Raw genomic sequence first — 26,083 nt, forward strand, 5'->3', positions numbered from 1 at the left:
GTGTTCATACATTCATTATAACCTCGACCAAATTCCGACGATTCAGGAACCGTTATATATAAATAGATATGTATATGTATGTGTATATATATATATATATTATAACTTGAGAATATTAATAAAGTATTAAATGTATAATACTTTACACGAACGTATTTGTTTCAATATAATTTTCGAAGAAAAAAAAATATATTAAATAATTGAATTATCAGAAAGATTGAATTATGATTACAAGTCTCTATTGAGAGGTCCACTATGATTTGAGAAAATCTATTCCTCTTAACGATATTCAGCATAATTTGTAAAGCTATTTATAAATAAAAACAAAAAGTGTCATTTAAGAAAGTTAGACAAAAGTTAGTGGAGAATTGGTTTCCATAATATTCTATTAATCTATTTTCAAACGTACAAAGACGTTTTCAGTTTAAAAAGAACTTTATTATTAAAACGTATATAACTTTTATAGATATCTAGAATCACTTTTGACAACTCATTACTTAACCAGTATAATAAATATAACGATATTTATATTTTATTTCATTAAATATATATAACGATTTAAATTAATATTATATATATTTATACGCGTATTATACATACATAGTTTTTTATACTTTTACTATACTTTAACTTTACCTTTACTTTACTTTTACTTTACTTTAACTTTAATAATTCACTTTAATAATTCATACTTTAATAATTCACTTTAATAATTCATACTTTAATAATTCATACTTTAATAATTCACTTTAATAATTCATACTTTAATAATTCACTTTAATAATTCATACTTTAATAATTCATTTTTTTTAATTCAAAAATCTATTATAAATAGAATTCAATAGGTTTCATTATTTCATAGAAACTTGAAAATATATTTATCTAAACTCTCTCAATTGATTTTATATATATTTGCTCTGTATTATTTCAAGATATTATTAGTATACACAAAATATTACGACGGAGTGCTGTCCGAGTGATTTCAAAATAGTTTTTTTGAATGAGTCGAAGCTAAGAAAATTATGGGTTATAGCTATGGAGGTGATGGGTATGGTTCATGGGTATGCTCGTGAGGTCAATCTAGTGTTTATCATCTCCGTTGCGTCTACGTACTTTCCTGCAATATTGAATCTCAATATTGATACGTTCGTGAATCCGAGGCCAACCTTGCACTTATTAAATGACGTTATATGTATTTTTACTACGAAATACAGTATTGTGAGTTTCATTTGCTCCCTTTTATATATATTTTTGGGACTGAGAATACATGCGCTGTTTTTATAAATGTTTTACGAAATAATCACAAGTACTAAAACTAATTCTACGTGGGTTTAAACCAGAAATATACCCTTAGCTTGGTAACATTAAACTACTTGTCTATGTACGGTAGGCGCGAATCCTAAAGATAGATCTATTGGGCCTGACAAACCCCATCCTAACTATGGGATGCTTTAGTACTTCGAGGTTATTTTAAACACACCTGATCTGGTGTACTTCAGAGGGTAAAACATGAGCGTTAAGGCTTGTTACCGGGTTCCTACAACTTATAGAATACTTTTATACACTTGTGAGTGTACATATATTTATAAACGGAAATCTTGTGGTCTATTAATATATTGAAATGATTGCTATGATAAACCTATGAACTCACCAACCTTTTGGTTGACACTTTAAAGCATGTTTATTCTCAGGTATTAAAGAAATCTTCCGCTGTGCATTAGCTCATTTTAAGGAAATTACTTGGAGTCATTTATGGCATATTTTGAAAGACGTTGCATTCGAGTCATTGAGTTCATCAAGATTATTATTAAGCCAATTATAGTTGGATGTATTATGAAATGGTGTGTATGCCGTCAACTTTCGTTGTAAAGAAAGTTTGTCTTTTAAAAACGAATGCAATGTTTGTAAAATGTATCATATAGAGGTCAAATACCTCGCGATGTAATCAACTATTGTGAATCGTTTATAATGTATATGAACGGGTCCTTTCAGATGAGCTGAGCATCAAAGGATACTCTGACGCTAGTTTCCAATCAGATAGAGATGATTGCTCTTCACAATCAGGATTTGTATTTATGTTGAACGGTGGAGTCGTCACGTGGAGAAGTGGCAAGCAAAGTACTATTGATGATTCTACGACAGAAGCCGAGTATATAGCGGTAAATGAAGCTGCTAAAGAGGCCATGTGGATAAAGAAATTCATCGGGGATCTGGGTGTGGTTCCTACAATCCATGATCCTGTTGAGATTTTCTGCGACAATGTGAGTGCGGTTGTCTTGGCTCAAGAACCGAGGTCACAAAAGTGCACACAGCACATACTCAGAAAGTACGATTACATCTGTCAACTTGTAGCAGAAAATGACATATTATTAAGTAGAGTACACACGACTAAGAACTTGGCTGATCCTTTCATCAAGCCTTTGCCACAGACTAAGCATGATGCTCATAGCATGTCTATTGGCAATCGTGTCATTAATGATAAAGTTTGATTGTATTTTTTATGTTAAGTTTGATACTTTAAACATTGGGTAATAATATATGTTGCAATTGATCTGATGTTTAATATATTGAGATTATATTATACGTAGGATGCGATCATTTCATTGTATATTGCCATGTTTCATTTTGCATGTTTTAACTTCCAATGAATATTATTTCATAAACTTTCACAGTCGTATTCTCTAAGGAAGAGAGAATTGAATTAAGGCTGCTATGAAGTATAGTAATATATGCTTATATGAAACTACATTCATGAGGAACTTGATACTTGATTCAAGGTTCTGGAATGACCACACTTAGACATTACTTCATGGTTTTAAGTCAAAAGGTAAGCTCTAAGATGGCAACATCATTTATCCTAGAGTGGATATGTATGAGAAATCCTGACACAAACTATGTTATACTTTGACCTGTTTCTAACGCTGTGCGTAAATGCCGGTCATAAGGGAGCAGATTGGGTATATCATGGAATGTGGTGGATGTCTATACAGTTGAAGCAATTTGTTCATTCTTCTTTAAGCGAGTTTAAGCGATATCTCTGGGCCCCTCATTGATTTGTGCTGAATTAAATGCATGGCCATGCTACGAATGAATTAATGCAATTGCAGTCTATTTGATCACCACAAATCTCCATCGGGAAACGTAATCTTGAACGATGATGATTGACACTTAACCATGTCACACGTTCATATAGATATCTTGAACAAAAGGATGATTGATATAAATAAAAATATAGGAGTGTAACGTAGCAGACTAGTTGTTATACATGGTGTGTCTTTTAAGACAGGCCAATATTATTAATGTCAGTGCAACTGGGAGTCTGTTGGAAATATGTTCTCGGGTTGGCTACGGTTCGACCGTGGTTTGACCGTGGTACATATATTCAAAAGATATGCCCATGACATTAAATAATAAAAGTCCATTTATCCTATTCGGTCACACACAAAGGCCAATCGTAAATTGTTTGATATACCTTCTTATCGGAAATTAATTTATTAATCATTAGTTAATGGTTTAATAAATTAAGTAAGTTTTTTTATGTGTATACATATACTTACAAATCTAAATATGTAGAGATTTGATTAGATTTTGCAAATCATATTTTATATAAGATATAAGATTTGAATTGATTTATAAAATATGATTTGATTTTGTAAATCTTATTTTATATAAAGATTTGATTTTGCAAATCTTTATTTATTATATTTGTACTAAATGTATTATTGTATCAATTATGTAATATATAATACCAAGTCTTGGTATTGGAAATGTCATGTTAAAGATACAAAACACACATACAAAAATGCTATTTTTCTCTTTCTCATTTTCAAGTAACCAAAATACTTGAAATATATAATTGGGTTCGGTTTTGGTGGAAATAAAAAAGAAGAAAAGATCCGTTAAGTAGAAGGTATAGATCGAAGCAAGGTTGGAACTTTGGTGTCTACCGTTTAGAGGAACTCTTCTTTGGGTTTTCAAATTCGATCTTCAGAAGGCTACAAAGGTTGTAATCTAACCTCTTCTTGTTCGGTTTCATTAATTTGTTTTGTTTACTAAAGTTTTGTACAATGATCCGTGGAAGAGTATGATTTTGTAAAGTTTAAAAAATGTTTCCGCTTGCTTTGTATTTGTATCATACTCCAACAGTATGGATGTCTGGACTTCTTGGAGACGGATTTGGTGCGACTCATGGTATGATGAAGAACAATCTTATATGGGTTGTTTCAAGAATGCAAGTTCAAGTAGATCAGTATCCCAATTGGTAATTAAGCCGAAATTTCTTATTATATCAGAATATGTAACTAATATATGAATATAAAAGGTAATCATCACACTGAATTAATTAATGTGTAGTAACTGAAATTTTAATATTTTAAGAAATTTTATTTTCATTAAATGCACTTTAAATTATGTGTAATAATTAAAATTCTAATATTTTCGGAAATTTCATTTTCAGTTTAACATAAGTCATAGAGGCAGATATTAGCAAAAAACCCAATTACTGTTTTGTACGCAATATGTAACGGTCAAAAATAAATTGATCATGTTTTGGACTAATGAATAGTTTCATGTAGGGGAGAGATATTGGAAATCGACACATGGGTTGGAGCATCAGGTAAAAACGGAATGCGACGAGATTGGGAAATCAGAAGCTATAGAAGTGGCATTGTGTTCGCTAGAGCAATGCCATGCATAGTGTTAGTTGATTAATGTATCTTATGCTTTATTATTTCATTTGTAACGTACCACATGGGTGATGATGAACCAAAAAACACGAAGGTTGTAAAAAATGCCTGACGTCGTTAGAGGTGAAATCTCACCATGGTTCATTGAGAAACAAGCAATCAAAGAAGATACCCCAGAAAAGATAGACAAGTTGGATGATAATGCCAAATATGTTATCTCTGGTTTGCAGGTATATGTTCTTTGGAGTTAGATTGACAATCTCGAATCGATCTTTAAGTGAGTTTAGTTGGATTAATCACGTAATATTTTATTGTGTTTGTAGGCAAAGAGGAGCGATTTGGATATGAACAAACACGTAAACAATGTGAAGTACCTTGGTTGGATGCTCGAGGTAACAATACATGATTACTATACTTCCGCATTCAATCATTTTGTTACAATAAGTGACAAATATTTTGTCTTTTCAGGCAATCCCAGATGAATGTTTAGAAAATTATCATCTATCAAACATCATACTTGAATATCGAAGAGAATGTGGAAGTTCGGATGTGGTTGAGTCTCTTTGTGAACCCGAACAAGTTGGAATAATTGAAGATGGAATCCAAGACAATGATAGGTGTTCGATTGGAGCAAGAGGTTTATTAAATTGTTTTGAAGAAAATCATAGATCAAAGAACTTCAAACACAAGAGAACAATCGATGATAACCAGATCTGTAATCAATCACAAGATTACAGAATAACAAAGTACAGCACTCTCACACACTCGTTCACAATGTATGAACTGAAGATTAAGCATAAACCTCTCAAGATCTAAACAATTTGTGAAACAGAAAACCCTAGATCTCAAAGTGAGAATGAGAGAGAAATACAGAAATACAGTGAATGAATGAAAATAGCCGAATGAATAAATTAATCCAGAAAATCCCCTTTATAACCAAATAAATTAGACTTCATGGGCTCAAGTGGTGTTGGGCTTCATTTGGGCTTCACTTTGGACTTGATCTTGAGTACACTCTAATTTAAATCTTTAAGACCCATTTTGAACACAAATAAATTAAAAGAGTCCAATAACTTAAAAATACAGCAACCCAACTCCATGCAGACTTAGACTTGTGCAGCTTACACAATTCTTTAGCAAATCTACACTTCAGCTGGAACAATCTGCAATGAACTTAACCCAGAAATAAGTAACAGAATATACAATTTTCATGTTAGATTGCAAAAGTAATGTATAAAAGTTAATACTCCCCCTCAATCTGAACATGAAAAAAGATCCAACATAACTAATTTTTCACATAAGAGATTATGATGAACACCATTTAAACTCTTTGTGAATATATCTGAAATATTTTCTGCAGAATCAATTTGCTCAGTTCTAATAATCCCTTTTGAAATCTTTTCTCTTACAAAATGCAAATCTATTTCAAAATGCTTTGTTCTTTCATAAAAAATAGGGTTCTTTGCAATTTGAAGAGCAGATTTATTATCTCAAAAAATATTAACTGGCAAATCAGACAAAATTTTTAAATCATTAAGTATTTTTAATATCCAAATGATCTCACAAGTTACAGAAGCTAAGGCTCTATACTCAGCTTCTGCAGATGATCTATAAAATGTTGACTGTTTCTTTGATTTCCAAGAAATTAAAGATTTTCTAAGAAAAACACCAAAACCAGTAACAGACTTTCTTGAAAAATTACATTTTCCATAATCAGAATCAACAAAGGCAGAAAGAGTATACCTTTCAGACTTGGAAATAAAGATACCATTACCTGGAGACTTCTTTAGATACCTTAATACTCTTAAAGCAGCCTTCAAATGTGAATTAAGAGGAGAATGCATATGCTAACTTAAAGAGTGTACCACATAAGCAATGTCTGGCCTTGTTAGAGTTATATATATTAATTTCCCAATGAGTTTTTGATACTCACTTACATTGTCTAACAAGAAATCAGAACTACTATGATGATCAGAGTTATCAAAAACAATTCCACATTCCATAGGTGTAATAGCAGGTTTACTAGCAAGCAATCCAAATTCAGAAATTACTTCAAGACAATACTTTCTTTGTGACAAAGTAACACCATTTGACTGATCAACTAACTCAATTCCCAGAAAATATTTTAGCTTGCCAAGATCTTTAACTCTAAATTTTGTGTTTAAAAAATCTTTACACTTTTTGATTTCAGCTTCACTATTCCCAGTAATCACAATGTCATCCACATACACAAGCAGATAAACACACACATCATCATTACACTTAGTAGACAAGGAATAGTCATTAATACTTTTAACAAAACCAAATTCAGAAAGTGCATCACAAAATTTCTCATTCCATTTCCTTAGAGCCTGTTTTAAACCATACAAAGATTTAACTAATTTGCATACTCTTTTATCATCTTTACTAAAGTAACCTTCGGGCAAATCCATATAAACATCTTCTACTAAATCACCATACAGAAAAGCATTGTTAATATCAAGTTGATACAAAGGCCAACAATTATTAATAGCAACAGAAATAACAATCCTCACAGTAACCATTTTCACAACAGGACTAAAGGTTTCATCAAAATCTAATCCTTCTCTTTGATTATAACCTTTTGCTACTAATCTAGTCTTATACCTATCAATCTCACCAGAAGACTTGTACTTTATCCTATAAACCTACTTACAACCTATAGATTTTCTACCTATAGGTAAGTCAGTTAGAATCCAAGTACCATTCCTATTTAAGGCTTCAATTTCATCATTCATAGCATTTACCCAGTTCTGATCAAGAGCAGCCTCAGAGTAAGTCTTGGGTTCACAGCCTTTATTTAAATTAACAACAAAGCAAAAAATTTCAGAACCAAGTTTAGAGTAATTCACATATTTATTTAAACCATATTTTACTTTTCCATCAAGAACAAAGTCCTTAAATTTTGTTGGTAAATTACTCCTTCTACTTGTTCTTCTTAAAATAGTTTCATTTTCAGCAACATTGGTATCAGTATTGCCCTCAGGGACAGTGTGCTCAGCACAAATATTCTCATCATTGGAAGTTGCAGGTATACTTTCAACAATTTGAATTGTTGAAGTATGATTGTCATCATCCATAAGAATGTCTCTCCCTTCATCATTGGGACTTAAATCATTTTCAGTCAAAAAATTTTCTTTACTTTTAGAACTCACATCAGACCTATCTGTAACACCCCAGCTTAACATGACCACAATATTGTCCGCTTTGCCCGCAGGCGCACGGCTTTTTCTTGGCGACCACACACGAGAAGCACTTTCCCAGGAGGTCACCCATCCTGGTAGTGCTCTCACCCGAGCACGCTTAACCACAACGTACTCGCACTTCTACTCAGCCTGTGATCCCAAAACGCGTTGTGTCATTTAAGCGTGAGTATTACCTTATAATCCCATGATCACTCATGTTCGTGGGCGATGTGGGATTTGCCTAGGGTGTTACATTCACCCCCCCTTAGGGACTCATCGTCCTCGATGAGGTTTGCCCCACCACCCCCAACGGCACATGAGTGGCTCTGATACCAACTGAAATGTCCCGTTCTTATTGATTAAAAACGTTCCATATTAATTGATTTCGTTGCGAGGTTTTGACCTCTATATGAGACGTTTTTCAAAGACTGCATTCATTTTAAAACAAACCATAACCTTTATTTCATCAATAAAGGTTTAAAAAGCTTTACGTAGATTATCAAATAATGATAATCTAAAATATCCTGTTTACACACGACCATTACATAATGGTTTACAATACAAATATGTTACAACAAAATAAGTTTCTTGAATGCAGTTTTTACACAATATCATACAAGCATGGACTCCAAATCTCGTCCTTATTTAAGTATGCGACAGCGGAAGCTCTTAATAATCACCTGAGAATAAACATGCTTAAAACGTCAACAAAAATGTTGGTGAGTTATAGGTTTAACCTATATATATCAAATCATAATAATAGACCACAAGGTTTCATATTTCAATACACATCCCATACATAGAGATAAAAATCATTCATATGGTGAACACCTGGTAACCGACATTAACAAGATGCATATATATGAATATCCCCATCATTCCTGGACACCCTTCGGATATGATATAAATTTCGAAGTACTAAAGCATCTGGTACTTTGGATGGGGCTTGTTGGGCCCGATAGATCTATCTTTAGGATTCGCGTCAATTAGGGTGTCTGTTCCCTAATTCTTAGATTACCAGACTTAATAAAAAGGGGCATATTCGATTTCGATAATTCAACCATAGAATGTAGTTTCACGTACTTGTGTCTATTTTGTAAATCATTTATAAAACCTGCATGTATTCTCATCTCAAAAATATTAGATTTTAAAAGTGGGACTATAACTCACTTTCACAGATTTTTACTTCGTCGGGAAGTAAGACTTGGCCACTGGTTGATTCACGAACCTATAACAATATATACATATATATCAAAGTATGTTCAAAATATATTTACAACACTTTTAATATATCTTGATGTTTTAAGTTTATTAAGTCAGCTGTCCTCGTTAGTAACCTACAACTAGTTGTCCACAGTTAGATGTACAGAAATAAATCGATAAATATTATCTTGAATCAATCCACGACCCAGTGTATACGTATCTCAGTATTGATCACAACTCAAACTATATATATTTTGGAATCAACCTCAACCCTGTATAGCTAACTCCAACATTCACATATAGAGTGTCTATGGTTGTTCCGAAATATATATAGATGTGTCGACATGATAGGTCGAAACATTGTATACGTGTCTATGGTATCTCAAGATTACATAATATACAATACAAGTTGATTAAGTTATGGTTGGAATAGATTTGTTACCAATTTTCACGTAGCTAAAATGAGAAAAATTATCCAATCTTGTTTTACCCATAACTTCTTCATTTTAAATCCGTTTTGAGTGAATCAAATTGCTATGGTTTCATATTGAACTCTATTTTATGAATCTAAACAGAAAAGTATAGGTTTATAGTCAGAAAAATAAGTTACAAGTCGTTTTTGTAAAGGTAGTCATTTCAGTCGAAAGAACGACGTCTAGATAACCATTTTAGAAAACATACTTCCACTTTGAGTTTAACCATAATTTTTGGATATAGTTTCATGTTCATAATAAAAATCATTTTCCCAGAATAACAACTTTTAAATCAAAGATTATCATAGTTTTTAATTAACTAACCCAAAACAGCCCGCGGTGTTACTACGACGGCGTAAATCCGGTTTTACGGTGTTTTTCGTGTTTCCAGGTTTTAAATCATTAAGTTAGCATATCATATAGATATAGAACATGTGTTTAGTTGATTTTAAAAGTCAAGTTAGAAGGATTAACTTTTGTTTGTGAACAAGTTTAGAATTAACTAAACTATGTTCTAGTGATTACAAGTTTAAACCTTCGAATATGATAGCTTTATATGTATGAATCGAATGATGTTATGAACATCATTACTACCTTAAGTTCCTTGGATAAACCTACTGGAAAAGAGAAAAATGGATCTAGCTTCAATGGATCCTTGGATGGCTCGAAGTTCTTGAAGCAAAATCATGACACGAAAACAAGTTCAAGTAAGATCATCACTTGAAATAAGATTGTTATAGTTATAGAAATTGAACCAAAGTTTGAATATGATTATTACCTTGTATTAGAATGATAACCTACTGTAAGAAACAAAGATTTCTTGAGGTTGGATGATCACCTTACAAGATTGGAAGTGAGCTAGCAAACTTGAAAGTATTCTTGATTTTATGAAACTAGAACTTTTGGAATTTATGAAGAACACTTAGAACTTGAAGATAGAACTTGAGAGAGATCAATTAGATGAAGAAAATTGAAGAATGAAAGTGTTTGTAGGTGTTTTTGGTTGTTGGTGTATGGATTAGATATAAAGGATATGTAATTTTGTTTTCATGTAAATAAGTCATGAATGATTACTCATATTTTTGTAATTTTATGAGATATTTCATGCTAGTTGCCAAATGATGGTTCCCACATGTGTTAGGTGACTCACATGGGCTGCTAAAAGCTGATCATTGGAGTGTATATACCAATAGTACATACATCTAAAATTTGTGTATTGTACGAGTACGAATACGGGTGCGTACGAGTAGAATTGTTGATGAAACTGAACGAGAATGTAATTGTAAGCATTTTTGTTAAGTAGAAGTATTTTGATAAGTGTCTTGAAGTCTTTAAAAAGTGTATGAATAAATATTAAAACACTACATGTATATACATTTTAACTGAGTCGTTAAGTTATCGTTAGTCGTTACATGTAAATGTTGTTTTGAAACCTTTAGGTTAACGATCTTGTTAAATGTTGTTAACCCAATGTTTATAATATCAAAAGAGATTTTAAATTATTATATTATCATGATATTATGATGTACGAATATCTCTTAATATGATATATATACATTAAATGTCGTTACAACGATAATCGTTACATATATGTCTCGTTTCAAAATCATTAAGTTAGTAGTCTTGTTTTTACATATGTAGTTCATTGTTAATATACTTAATGATATGTTTACTTATCATAATATCATGTTAACTATATATATAACCATATATATGTCATCATATAGTTTTTACAAGTTTTAACGTTCGTGAATCACCGGTCAACTTGGGTGGTCAATTGTCTATATGAAACCTATTTCAATTAATCAAGTCTTAACAAGTTTGATTGCTTAACATGTTGGAAACATTTAATCATGTAAATATCAATCTCAATTAATATATATAAACATGGAAAAGTTCGGGTCACTACAGTACCTACCCGTTAAATAAATTTCGTCCCAGGTGTTGACGAATCTTCTGGAAATAGATGCGGGTATTTCTTCTTCATCTGATCTTCACACTCCCAGGTGAACTCGGGTCCTCTACGAGCATTCCATCGAACCTTAACAATTGGTATCTTGTTTTGCTTAAGTCTTTTAACCTCACGATCCATTATTTCGACGGGTTCTTCGATGAATTGAAGTTTTTCGTTGATTTGGATTTCATCTAACGGAATAGTGAGATCTTCTTTAGCAAAACATTTCTTCAAATTCAAGACGTGGAAAGTGTTATGTACAGCCGCGAGTTGTTGAGGTAACTCAATTCGGTAAGCTACTGGTCCGACACGATCAATAATCTTGAATGGTCCAATATACCTTGGATTTAATTTCCCTCGTTTACCAAATCGAACAACGCCTTTCCAAGGTGCAACTTTAAGCATGACCATCTCTCCAATTTCAAATTCTATATCTTTTCTTTTAATGTCAGCGTAGCTCTTTTGTCGACTTTGGGCGGTTTTCAACCGTTGTTGAATTTGGATGATTTTCTCGGTAGTTTCTTGTATAATCTCTGGACCCGTAATCTGTCTATCCCCCACTTCACTCCAACAAATCGGAGACCTGCACTTTCTACCATAAAGTGCTTCAAATGGCGCCATCTCAATGCTTGAATGGTAGCTGTTGTTGTAGGAAAATTCTGCTAATGGTAGATGTCGATCCCAACTGTTTCCGAAATCAATAACACATGCTCGTAGCATGTCTTCAAGCGTTTGTATCGTCCTTTCGCTCTGCCCATCAGTTTGTGGATGATAGGCAGTACTCATGTCTAGAGGAGTTCCTAATGTTTGCTGTAATGTCTGCCAGAATCTTGAAATAAATCTGCCATCCCTATCAGAGATAATAGAGATTGGTATTCCATGTCTGGAGATGACTTCCTTCAAATACAGTCGTGCTAACTTCTCCATCTTGTCATCTTCTCTTATTGGCAAGAAGTGTGCTGATTTGGGGAGACGATCAACTATTACCCAAATAGTATCAAAACCACTTGCAGTCCTTGGCAATTTAGTGATGAAATCCATGGTAATTTTTTTCCATTTCCATTCCGGGATTTCGGGTTGTTGAAGTAGACCTGATGGTTTCTGATGCTCAGCTTTGACCTTAGAACACGTCAAACATTCTCCTACGTATTTAGCAACATCGGCTTTCATACCCGGCCACCAGAAATGTTTCTTGAGATCCTTGTACATCTTCCCCGTTCCAGGATGTATTGAGTATCTGGTTTTATGAGCTTCTCTAAGTACCATTTCTCTCATATCTCCAAATTTTGGTACCCAAATCCTTTCAGCCCTATACCGGGTTCCGTCTTCCCTAATATTAAGATGTTTCTCCGATCCTTTGGGTATTTCATCCTTTAAATTTCCCTCTTTTAAAACTCCTTGTTGCGCCTCCTTTATTTGAGTAGTAAGGTTATTATGAATCATTATATTCATAGATTTTACTCGAATAGGTTCTCTGTCCTTCCTGCTCAAGGCATCGGCTACCACATTTGCCTTCCCCGGGTGGTAACGAATCTCAAAGTCGTAATCATTCAATAATTCAATCCACCTACGCTGCCTCATATTCAGTTGTTTCTGATTAAATATGTGTTGAAGACTTTTGTGGTCGGTATATATAATACTTTTGACCCCATATAAGTAGTGCCTCCAAGTCTTTAATGCAAAAACAACCGCGCCTAATTCCAAATCATGCGTCGTATAATTTTGTTCGTGAATCTTCAATTGTCTAGACGCATAAGCAATCACCTTCGTTCGTTGCATTAATACACAACCGAGACCTTGCTTTGATGCGTCACAATAAATCACAAAATCATCATTCCCTTCAGGCAATGACAATATAGGTGCCGTAGTTAGCTTTTTCTTCAATAACTGAAACGCTATCTCTTGTTCATCATTCCATTCAAATTTCTTCCCTTTATGCGTTAATGCAGTCAAGGGTTTTGCTATTCTGGAAAAGTCTTGGATGAACCTTCTGTAATAACCAGCTAGTCCTAAAAACTGGCGTATGTGTTTCAGAGTTTTCGGGGTTTCTCACTTTTCAACAGTTTCTATCTTTGCCGGATCCACCTTAATACCTTCTTTGTTCACTATGTGACCGAGGAATTGAACTTCTTCCAACCAAAATGCACACTTTGAAAACTTAGCGTACAATTCTTCCTTCCTCAATACTTCTAACACCTTTCTCAAATGTTCACCGTGTTCTTGGTCATTCTTTGAGTAAATAAGTATGTCATCAATGAAAACAATGACAAACTTGTCAAGGTATGGTCCACACACTCGGTTCATAAGGTCCAAAAACACAGCTGGTGCATTAGTTAAACCAAATGGCATGACCATAAACACGTAATGACCGTAACGTGTTCTGAAAGCAGTCTTTGGAATATCATCTTCTTTCACCCGCATTTGATGATACCCGGAACGTAAGTCAATCTTTGAATAAACAGACGAGCCTTGTAGTTGATCAAATAAGTCGTCGATTCTCGGTAGTGGGTAGCGGTTCTTGATGGTAAGTTTGTTCAACTCTCGGTAGTCGATACACAACCTGAATGTACCATCTTTCTTCTTGACAAACAAAACAGGAGCTCCCCACGGTGATGTGCTTGGTCGAATGAAACCACGCTCTAAAAGTTCTTGTAATTAGCTTTGCAGTTCTTTCATCTCGTTGGGTGCGAGTCTGTATGGAGCACGAGCTATTGGTGCAGCTCCTGGTACAAGATCTATTTGAAATTCAACGGATCGATGTGGGGGTAATCCCGGTAATTCTTTCGGAAATACATCGGGAAATTCTTTTGCGACGGGAACATCATTGATGCTCTTTTCTTCAGGTTGTACTTTCTCGAGTGTGCTAGAACAGCATAGCAACCTTTTCTTATTAGTTTTTGTGCCTTCAAATTACTAATAAGATGTAGCTTCGTGTTGCCCTTTTCTCCGTACACCATTAAGGGTTTTCCTTTTTCTCGTATAATGCGAATTGCATTTTTGTAACAAACGATCTCTGCTTTCACTTCTTTCAACCAGTCCATACCGATTATCACATCAAAACTCCCTAACTCTACTGGTATCAAATCAATCTTAAATATTTCGCTAACCAGTTTAATTTCTCGATTTCGACATATATTATCTGCTGAAATTAATTTACCATTTTCTAATTCGAGTAAAAATTTACTATCCAAAGGCGTCAATGGACAACTTAATTTAGCACAAAAATCTCTACTCATATAGCTTCTATCCGCACCCGAATCAAATAAAACGTAAGCAGATTTATTGTCAATAAGAAATGTACCCGTAACAAGCTCCGGGTCTTCCTGTGCGTCTGCCGCATTAATATTGAAAACTCTTCCGCGGCCTTGTCCATTCGTGTTCTCCTGGTTCGGGCAATTTCTAATAATGTGGCCCGGTTTTCCACATTTATGACAAACTACATTGGTATAACTTGCTCCGACACTACTTGCTCCGCCATTACTCGTTCCGACACCATTTGTTCATTTCGTTCTATTAACCCCTGGTCCGTAGACCTCACACTTCGCCGCGCTATCACCATTTCTTTTACACTTGTTTCAAAATTTGGTGCAAAACCCCGAGTGATACTTTTCACACCTTTGGCATAGCTGCTTCTGATTGTTGTTGTTGTTGCGGTTATTATTGTTGTTGGGATGATTGTTGTAGTTGCTGTTGTTGTTGTTGTTGTTGTTGTTGTTGGGCCGTTTGTTGTAGTTGCGATTGATGTTGCGATTGTTGGGATAATTGTTGCGATTATTGTTGTAATTGCTGTTGTTGTTGTATTGGTGATTCTTATCACCGTTTTCCTACCACTTTCTTTTGACTTGCTTCACATTGGCCTCTTCAGCAGTCTGTTCTTTAATTCTTTCTTCAATCTGGTTCACTAGTTTGTGAGCCATTCTACATGCCTGTTATATGGAGGCGGGCTCGTGTGAACTTATATCTTCTTGGATTCTTTCCGGTAATCCTTTCACAAACGCGTCGATCTTCTCTTCCTCATCTTCGAATGCTCTCGGACACAATAGGCACAATTCTGTGAATCGTCTTTCGTACGTGGTAATATCAAATCCTTGGGTTCGTAACCCTCTAAGTTCTGTCTTGAGCTTATTGACCTCGGTTCTGGGATGGTACTTCTCTTTCATCAAGTGCTTGAATGCTAACCACGGTAGTGCGTAAGCATCATCTTGTCCCACTTCCTCTAGATAGGTATTCCACCATGTTAACGCAGAACCTGTGAAGGTATGCGTAGCGTACTTCACTTTCTCCTCTTCAGTACACTTACTTATGGCAAACACCGATTCGACCTTCTCGGTCCACCGTTTCAATCCGATCGGTCCTTCGGTTCCATTAAATTCCAAAGGTTTGCAGGCAGTGAATTCTTTGTAGGTGCATCCTACACGATTTCCGGTACTTCCAGATCCAAGGTTATTGTTGGTATGTGGCGCAGCCTGTACTGCGGCTATGTTTGAAGCTAGAAAAGTACGGAATTCCTCTTCATTCATATTCACGGTGTGTCGAGTAGTCGGTGCCATTTCCTTCAAAATAGTCAAATGGAACAAGTTAATCATACAGAATATTAAGAGTAGTTAATAGTATTTCGTAGCATAATATGAACTCATTTATAAAAGCTTTTTCTTCATATTAGCGTTTTATAAGTTTAAATTCGGGTAGTACCTACCCGTTAAGTTCATACTTAGTAGCTAATATACAATTCAACTACTACAATTCTATATGAAAAACTGATTATAATAATATTTCGCGTTCAAACTTTTACACAATATTTTACAAACTTACAATACCGCTTATTTTACATATAGCATGAAATATAGCACACAATAAATTTGATACAAGATGGTTGTGAAGATAATTCTAGCTAGTACACAAGTCGTTCAGCAAAGGCAATAAAGACACGTAATTCATACGTCCAGAAACAAGTCATGCATTCTGGTTTTACTAGGATTACTTCCCATCCTTGGTCTTGTGGAACATAACCGTTATGGCCGTTGATAAAACAGCGTGTTGTAACGTCGTCAAAGGGACGAGGGTTACGTAATGTCTAACAGTCCCGTAACAATCTAAAAACCTCATTTCTTACCCCAATTACCGACTCCGTCACTTGTGGGAACGTTTTGTTTAATAGTTGTAGCCCGATGTTCTTGTTCTCACTTTGGTGAGAAGCGAACATTACTAATCCGTAAGCATAACATGCTTCTTTATGTTGCATGTTAGCCGCTTTTTCTAAATCACGAAGTCCTATATTCGGATATACTGAGTCAAAATAATTTCTTAACCTGTTGCGTAAAATAGCATTTGGTTTCCCCGCAATATATGCGTCAAAGTAAACACATCGTAACTTATGGATTTCCCAATGTGATATCCCCCATCTTTCGAACGAAAGCCTTTTATAAACCAAGGCATTCTTGGAATGTTCTTCGAATGTCTTACAAACTGATCTCGCCTTAAATAGTTGTGCCGAAGAATTCTGACCGACTCTAGACAAGATTTCATCAATCATGTCTCCGGGTAGGTCTCTTAAAATATTGGGTTGTCTATCCATTTTGTGTTTTTATACTGTAAAATAGACAAGAGTTAGATTCATAAAAAAAAATACTTATTAATACAAGCAATTTTTACATATATCATAAAGCATAAGCACACTATATTACATATATTACACCACACGAATACAACTATCTTATTCCGACTCGCTTGTTTCTTCTTCTTCGGTTTTGGATCGTTTTGCCAAGTTTCTAGGGATATATGATGTTCCCCTAATACGAGCCGTCATTGTCCACATTGGTTTAGAAAAACCTGGTGGTTTAGAGGTTCCCGGGTCATTGTTACAACTTAAGGACTTCGGGGGTTGACGATACATATAAAGTTCATCGGGGTTGGAATTAGATTTCTCTATTTTTATGCCCTTTCCCTTATTATTTTCTTTTGCCTTTTTAAATTCAGTTGGGGTAATTTCTATAACATCATCGGAATTCTCGTCGGAATCCGATTCATCGGAGAATTGGTAATCCTCCCAATATTTTGCTTCCTTGGCGGAAACACCATTGACCATAATTAACCTTGGTCGGTTGGTTGAGGATTTTCTTTTACTTAACCGTTTTATTATTTCCCCCACCGGTTCTATTTCTTCATCCGGTTCCGATTCTTCTTCCGGTTCCGATTCTTCTTCCGGTTCCGACTCTTCTTCCGGTTCCTCTTCGGGAACTTGTGAATCAGTCCACGAATCATTCCAATTTACAATTGACTCTTCATTATTATTAGGTGAGTCAATGGGACTTGTTCTAGAGGTAGACATCTATCACATAATATCAAACGCGTTAAGAGATTAATATATCACATAATATTCACATGTTAAAAATATATAGTTTCCAACAAAATTTGTTAAGCAATCATTTTTCATGTAAACACGGTCGAAGTCCAGACTCACTAATGCATCCTAACAAACTCGATAAGACACACTAATGCAAAATTCTGGTTCTCTAAGACCAACGCTCGGATACCAACTGAAATCACCCCAGCTTAACATGACCACAATATTGTCCGCTTTGCCCGCAGGCGCACGGCTTTTTCTTGGCGACCACACACGAGAAGCACTTTCCCAGGAGGTCACCCATCCTGGTAGTGCTCTCACCCGAGCACGCTTAACCACAACGTACTCGCACTTCTACTCAGCCTGTGATCCCAAAACGCGTTGTGTCATTTAAGCGTGAGTATTACCTTATAATCCCATGATCACTCATGTTCGTGGGCGATGTGGGATTTGCCTAGGGTGTTACACTATCAGAAACAGTACTTGACTCTTTTGGATTAACAGTATTGTCAAAATCAAAATAAGGTGAATCAAAAAAGTTTAAATTTTTTAACTTTCCTTCATCATAAACAGTTTTGTATACAATATCAAGTTTGAAAGGAAAGATATGTTCATAAAATTTGACATCTCTTGAAAAAACAAAAGTTTTATCTTCTAAGCAAAACAATTTAAAACCTTTTTTAAAATTAGAATATCCTATGAAAACACACTTTAAAGACCTGGGAGAAAATTTATCATGATTATTCAAAACATTTGCAAAACACAGACATCCAAATGATTTTAAATGGGAGAGATTTGGACTACACCCATACACCAACTCATAAGGACACTTCCCTTTCAGAACTGCATATGGTAACCTGTTAATTATATAAGTTGCAGTTAATATACATTCAGACCAAAGATAAAGAGGAATTCCTCCTTGAAATATAAGTGACCTAGCTACATTTAAAAGATGTCGATGTTTTCTTTCAGCTATTCCATTTTGTTGAGGAGTGTATGCACAAGATGTTTGATGTATTATACCCTTAGCCTTTGTAAATAAAAACATTTTATTATTTACAAACTCAGTACCATTATCACTTCTTATGATTTTAACATGTTTTCCAAACTGAGTAAGAAGCATATTAACAAACAGCTCAAAACAATCAAACATTTCATTCTTTAATTTAAGTAAATAAACCCAAATAGCCCTAGAATAATCATCTACAATAGTAAGAAAATACCTAAACCCTTCTTTACTTTTAACTTTATAAGGCCCCTAAACATCTAAATGAATAAGTTCACCAATTTTATTTGTTTTGTGTTCACTTAAAGGAAAGGGTTTCCTTGTTTGTTTTGCCTTATGGCAAACATCACAAGGACTATTCTAAGAAACTTTTTCAAGACTAAGCTTTGACTTTAATACACTCATAACTTGGTCAGATGGATAACCAAGCCTATTGTGCCATAAGTTGTAACTTTTAAAAATTTTAGAAGACACATTGGGAAAACAAGGCTTACTTTTACTTAACTCATCAAAGAAATATAAACCACTAGATTCACTACCAGTCCCCATCAACATTCTTTGAGTTAAATCCTGAATGTAACACTTATCAACATCAAAACTCACAACAAGATTATTGTCCTTAACAAGCTTATTTACAGATAACAATCTAACACAGTATTGTGGAGTAACAAGAACATCATGTAGCTCAATTTTATCAGAAAGTTTTAAATTTCCCATTTGTTTTATAATAGCAACAGTACCATTTAGATGATTTACAGTTAAATTTAAATCAGAGACATCAACAACATTAATTAAGTTTGTATTTGAAGAAACCATATATTGATTAGCTCCAGAATCAATAATCCACCCATTTGAAAACTTTTCAGATGTGTTCATACAATTAGTAGAAAAGAAAAGATTGAAATTGTCATTAAAAAGAGTATTATTATTAACAAAAGTACGTGCCATATTGGCATCAAGATTTCCAGCACAAGGATGATCCTTAATAAGACTCAGAAGTTTCATAATCTGATCACTAGTAAGTTGCATAAAAGAACTACAACCATCATTTTTGTCAGTAGAACAATTATTACTGTTAAACCTATGTGACCCTTGATTAAAAGGTTTTTTAATAAATATAACCAGGAAGATATCCAATTAACTCATAACACCTATCAACAGTATGTACTAACATATTACAGTTTGTACACTTAAGAGGTGGATTCTTGAATCTTTTCTTGTTATTATTAAATCCAGTTTTACTAACAAATGCAGTGGGTTGACTTTTAACATTATGTATATTTCCATAGTGCATTCTATGTGATTCATCATTAGAAATAATAGAGAAAGCAACTTTAACAGATGGAACATGATCACTAGTTAGAATATGACTTCTTATATGTGTATATACATTATCAAGACCTATTAAAAACTGCATAAGTTTTAAAAACTGACAATGATCTTGAAAAGACTTATATGCAGACACAACATCATCAATTTTAACCATTTCATCAAACTGTCTCCACATAGCATTTAGTTTATGATAGTAATTAGATAAAGATAAACCAGATTGACTACATGAATTAATTTGCTGGTATAAATTGAATGTAACAGAAGCATCAAACCTTATCATAAGTCTCTTTTAATTCATTCCATACAGTTTCAGCAGATTTAGAAAAGATTTGACCATTATAAACATCTTCAGATAATGACACAAGAATTCAAGTAAGAACAACAGAATTGCACCTATCCCACTGTCCTAGTAGTACATCATCATCTTCATAACTAAATCTTGGACAACTACCATCAATTAAACCCAACTTATTTTTAGTTTGAAGAGCCAGTTTAATAGCACAACACCAAACATTATAATTTTCTGTTCCTTTCAATTTTTTTGTTATTAAAGAAGCACCAGAAGTATCACTAGGATGCAAATACAGAGGGTCATTAAATTCAAGTGCACTTATTTTAGTAACATGTTCAGCAGAAGACAAAGAAGAATCATCACTAGCCATAAAGAAATATTAACAAATATAGCAATTAAACAAGTAATCAGATAAAATAAAGATAAAAAAGAAACAAACATGCAATCAAATAGCACACAGAACACTTAAAACCGAAACAAATCCATGGTTCAGACACCTGTAAGGAACAAGAATACTTACAGAGTACTCCAGATAACAAAAAAACTGACTACTAGTCAGGCACCCTGCAAGATAATCCAAACAAGCACAAAATATAAGAGAGAAAAAGACTCAAAGATACAGAACAGAGTAATAATGTCAAGAAGAAGGTTCTTCTTGACTACTCCAAAACCTGCAGGCGAATTTGGACTGAGATAGACAGAGTCAGGTTTTCACACCAATCTAGTTGGTAGATCAAGGATGGCTATCTCCCAAAGACCCCACGAATATGACTGAGAGAGTGGATAATGAAAGAAGACTTACAGTGGGAGCGTTTGAGTACAAGAGAAAAGAATATCAGATGAATTGCAGCAGAAGAACACAAAATTAGGGTTACAAGAAACCCTAATTTCACAAAATAGGGTTTGTTCAACCAAACACCTTAAATCACCAGATCGTGAACCTAAAAACGTCCCACGGTCTTTGTCGAACCCAAACACAGTAAAGATTACCCAGATCTTTCAATAAACTTGAAAACCCCCAAATTGAGAAAACCCTAATTTTTAACAGCAAAAATTAGGAAACCTTAATCACCGATGAATCGTATCACAACCAATAGCTCTGATACCATGAAGAAAATCATAGATCAAAGAACTTCAAACACAAGAGAACAATCGTTGATAACCAGATCTGTAATCAATCACAAGATTACAGAATAACAAAGTACAGCACTCTCACACACTCGTTCACAATTTATGAACTGAAGATTAAGCATAAAACTCTCAAGATCTAAACAATTTGTGAAACAAAAAACCCTAGATCTCAAAGTGAGAATGAGAGAGAAATACATAAATACAGTGAATGAATGAAAATAACCGAATGAATGAATTAATCCAGAAAATCCATTTTATAACCAAATAAATTAGACTTCATGGGCTCAAGTGGTATTGGGCTTCATTTGGGCTTCACTTTGGACTTGATCTTGAGTACACTCCAATTTAAATCTTTAAGACCCATTTTAAACACAAATAAATTAAAAGAGTCCAATAACTTAAAAATACAGCAACCCAACTCCATGCAGACTTAGACTTGTGCAGCTTACACAATTCTTTAGCACAGCTACACTTCAGCTGGAACAATCTGCAATGAACTTAACCCAGAAATAAGTAACAGAATATACAATTTTCATGTTAGATTGCAAAAGTAATGTATAAAAGTTAATATGTTTGATCAATGAAAGAACAATTAGGTTCACACACCTTCTTCAAGTAAAAGAAGAGTCAAAGTCCCAAGAAATTGTTAGGGGAAAAATAACATGGAAGAAAAGGATAAATTTCCATTCATTTTCTGGCTAAATACCATTAAATTTTGCTTTCTTGATGGTTTTTAATTCATTGGTTTTTGAAAATGAATATAATTAAATAAACTATGTTTGAATGTACATTTTAAACTGATTATGTGATAATATAATCATGATCAGACTAAGCTGTAACAAGAACAAGTTGTAGAGGGTTGTTGTAATGTCTTTTAAATTTTATTGGTTTTATTTTATATGAACTGTTAACAGTATGCAGTTATATTATATTGTAAGTTATAGTTTCGAATAGGCAATAATAGCGTGAGCTTGATATGTACACAATCATTTTATATATGTACACAATCATATATGTTTTACTGTGTTATACAGTACAACACTGTAAAGCAATATTCGTTGTGTACATAATAAAAATGGTTGTCTCTATATCATCACCTTTATAGAAAATTAAAGTGTAAAGAGTGTTAAAAGAAACAAAAAGATATAAGAAAATAAAGTGTCACCTCCAATATGTTAGCATATGGATTATTGGCCTCTATGTTTAGGCCCATCATTTTTGGTGTAGGGCTTAGCCCACTTGATATGTTTATATAATTGTATCTCTTGTATTATGAATGAAAGTAACCAGATGAATATGGGTATCACACGCCTAGCCTTCTCCTTCCACTATTAAATTGCTAACCCCCTCCAACTATCCCCTCTCTTCACCTTCATCTTCCTACTCTTTGAATTATCTGCCTTCTTTCTGTTTTTGGTGGTCCTCATGCGTCCATCATCGTCATCATCATCATCATCATCATCATCATCATCATCATCATCTCATTCTCTACATCATCAGAATCATGACCCTAACTTATGACAAAATATACAGTGGCATCAATCACTCATTAAATACCAATAAAACACGACCTCGCAAAGTTAAACTACGCAAATTAGAGTGAGTTATTTTCTGTGACGGTTTCGATGCTCAAATTTATTAAGGGCACCTCAACTAGTGAAGAGAAATTGAATTGGATATCGATGAAAGCTTATATAGTGATACGTTTTTATCTTACAATTTATGAGGTATGGATTATTAAGATTCAACAAATGTCTGCCCCTAAAGGTTGGACCCATCTACAAAAGATTTTTCTCGAAAACAAACACGTGAGAACTAATAACTTAGTGCAGAATTACGCACCTTGGAACTTGACAGCCTTTTTGTTGACGAGTACTTTAATCAGATTACTTCTATTGCGACTCTACTAAGAAATCTTGGCTCAACTTTAAGTGAACATGATCTTTCAACTATGTGATTAGTGGCCTCCCTGATAAGTTCTCAAATGTTTAGAGCATTTTTTTGTTACTCTGTGAAGGATCTGATAATGAAACGAAAAAATAACTCGGTCCCTAATTTCCAACCCACACCCTCTAATCCCACGGATCTCCTGTCTACAATGAGCAACAACTGAAACAATATGGTGCATGTCCTGCGTGTTCACACTCAAGAGGCAAATCATAAGAGAATGATGGTGAAAGTAGAAGGTGAAAGTATTGTAGAAAGCCATGAATATACCGTGGGAAGGTAACATTCCGTGGGGAGGTACTCGCTCTTACTCTCTAAAGTTTTAGATATCTGCTAGGAGCATGTGTTTAACACTAATTGTGGGATGAAAAACCCAATTAAGAGTACTTGAATAAATATCCCACTTATCTTAAAAACTTAAGTGTGGGATTCCCTCTTGATTGTTATTTCTATATAACCGTAAAAGTTGTGTAAACAACTGATCTTTAATTAGCGTTATAAAATAATTGGTGAAGAGGAAATACCACTACGAACATTGAGGACAAAGTTCCTCTAAGTGTGCGATAGACGGCATTTTATACCGCAATATGGGTACGTAGGGTAATAAAATGGCTAAAAATTAAATATTTTATGTTCTAAACCTTATGTTTTTGCTAGAATTTTTTCGAATATTTTTAAAGTTTAGCCACTTTCAGAAAGAAATAGAGTGAGAAATTTATTCTATTATCAAATATCAACAAAAACATAATAATAAGAGGATGTGTCTTAATGATTGTCTCAGTGGATGTGTCTATATGACTGCCACATAAAACTTTGCGAAAAGCGAAATAAGATCTTAATAGAGTTATTCACGCGACTAGGCACACGACCCCTACTAAAAAGGCGGGGTATTCCATGGCCAGAGCATAAATCTTTAAATGCTTCACCCCAAAAATTTGAGTGTGTCGATGTCGTGTCTCAAGTTAGAACTTGGTCAGTGTATGCATGTTCGGTATTGGAAATAGGTACCATACGGGGTATTGGTAAAAATTAAATGATCTTGACATCTCTTAGGACTAACCATTAATAAATCCTCAAATACTAACCCTTTTCCCAAGACTTACCTCAAAGTGTTGATGATCTACTTAGAAACCCTTTTGAGCCTAAACTTTTTGATTCCTTGAAATCCACAAAAATATAAACTCCAACTCAATAACAGTTTGCTATCAATCAAAGCACTTTCCAACATCATCCAAGGTGTTTTGATAAATTAGTCGACAGATTTATTTAAGTGAAGACTCACTCCCGCCAAGGATCACTAGGATATGATATCTCTAAAAAAATGAAAGCTTAGCTTAAAGTTGTAGTCTCTGAGATTAGATCATAGATCTTATGGGGTGCTATATCACCTAATCACCTAAGACTGTCCAGTCTGGGATCAGTGGATCAAAAGTTCGCTACATGGATTAAAGAAGTTACCATCTTAAAGTAGAGTAATCATATAAAAATAAAAAAATAAAAAAATAAAAAAAAAAGAATGAAGAGAAAAAAATAATAGAAAAATAGAGAAAATCATCTAAGTGATCAAGCTAATCGAAGTCTAAATGATGGTTCCTTAGAAGAGGGATGTATAAGGAACCTTAGTAGTCCTAATTAGATAGCCATTGTATTGTAAATGAGTTTAAGAAGTTGTGGAATGTAAATTACCGATTCTCTCTAATACCGAGTCTGTTCATACCTTACCTATAACACCCCGTTTTTCCCATATATGATTTATAGGTGTATTGTGTATGTACGATAGGCGTATGAAGGGTCCGGGACATGTTTGGGTGTTGAGGTCTTGTATGCAAGGAAAGGTGTCAGACCACGTTGAACGTCGCGGCGCGACGAAGGAGGTCGCGGCGCGGCAATTAACTGGAATCCAGGTCAGAAGTCCGATTAAAAATGATCCCAGACCTAGGAAAATGTCGCGGCGCGACACTTAAGGCCGCGACGCGGCGATACGAGCAAACTGGTACCAGATTCTTGTAATTTTAAATAAGGTTCAAGGGCAATTTGGTCATTTCACGTTTGAGCCAGATTTGAGGCTTTAACCTCATCCATTCATTTCATTTCCTAATTTCATTTTCCTTTTCATTTCATTTTTCCTCTCAAAAACTCAAACACCCATTTGATTTCAAGGTGATTTTTGGAAAGGAAGAAGCGTGATTTGATCTTTGTCGTAGTTGACTAGGTTGTTCTCCTCGTTCTTAGCTACACGGTGATACTAGTGGTAAGCTCTAACTCCGGATTTCATTTTCGTGTTCATCATTTGTAACATCCCAACCCGTTATCCAACCAAATACGCAACAATAATTTTTTTTTTTACACACAGTGTAGTGCGCCGAGCGCACCCCACCCAGTGCGCGGCGCGTACAGTGGCCTGGGACAAGTCAGATCAAATTATTTGTTTTACGCGAAAAGATCTACCACTTCCCGACACTTTTAGACAAAACGCTTTTAACAACATAATACCATAAGTAAAACTAACACGTT

The 26,083-nt window shown here is 34.3% G+C and overlaps 1 pseudogene; it reads left to right on the top strand.

The window, feature by feature from the left end:
• LOC139856857 (palmitoyl-acyl carrier protein thioesterase, chloroplastic-like) overlaps window positions 1–22,324 on the top strand; it is a 36,015-nt pseudogene extending 13,691 nt beyond the window's left edge.
• Window positions 22,325–26,083: the final 3,759 nt, after the last annotated feature.

This window comes from Rutidosis leptorrhynchoides, chromosome 7, assembly GCF_046630445.1.
Source record: "Rutidosis leptorrhynchoides isolate AG116_Rl617_1_P2 chromosome 7, CSIRO_AGI_Rlap_v1, whole genome shotgun sequence".
Classification (NCBI taxonomy): Eukaryota; Viridiplantae; Streptophyta; class Magnoliopsida; order Asterales; family Asteraceae; genus Rutidosis; species Rutidosis leptorrhynchoides.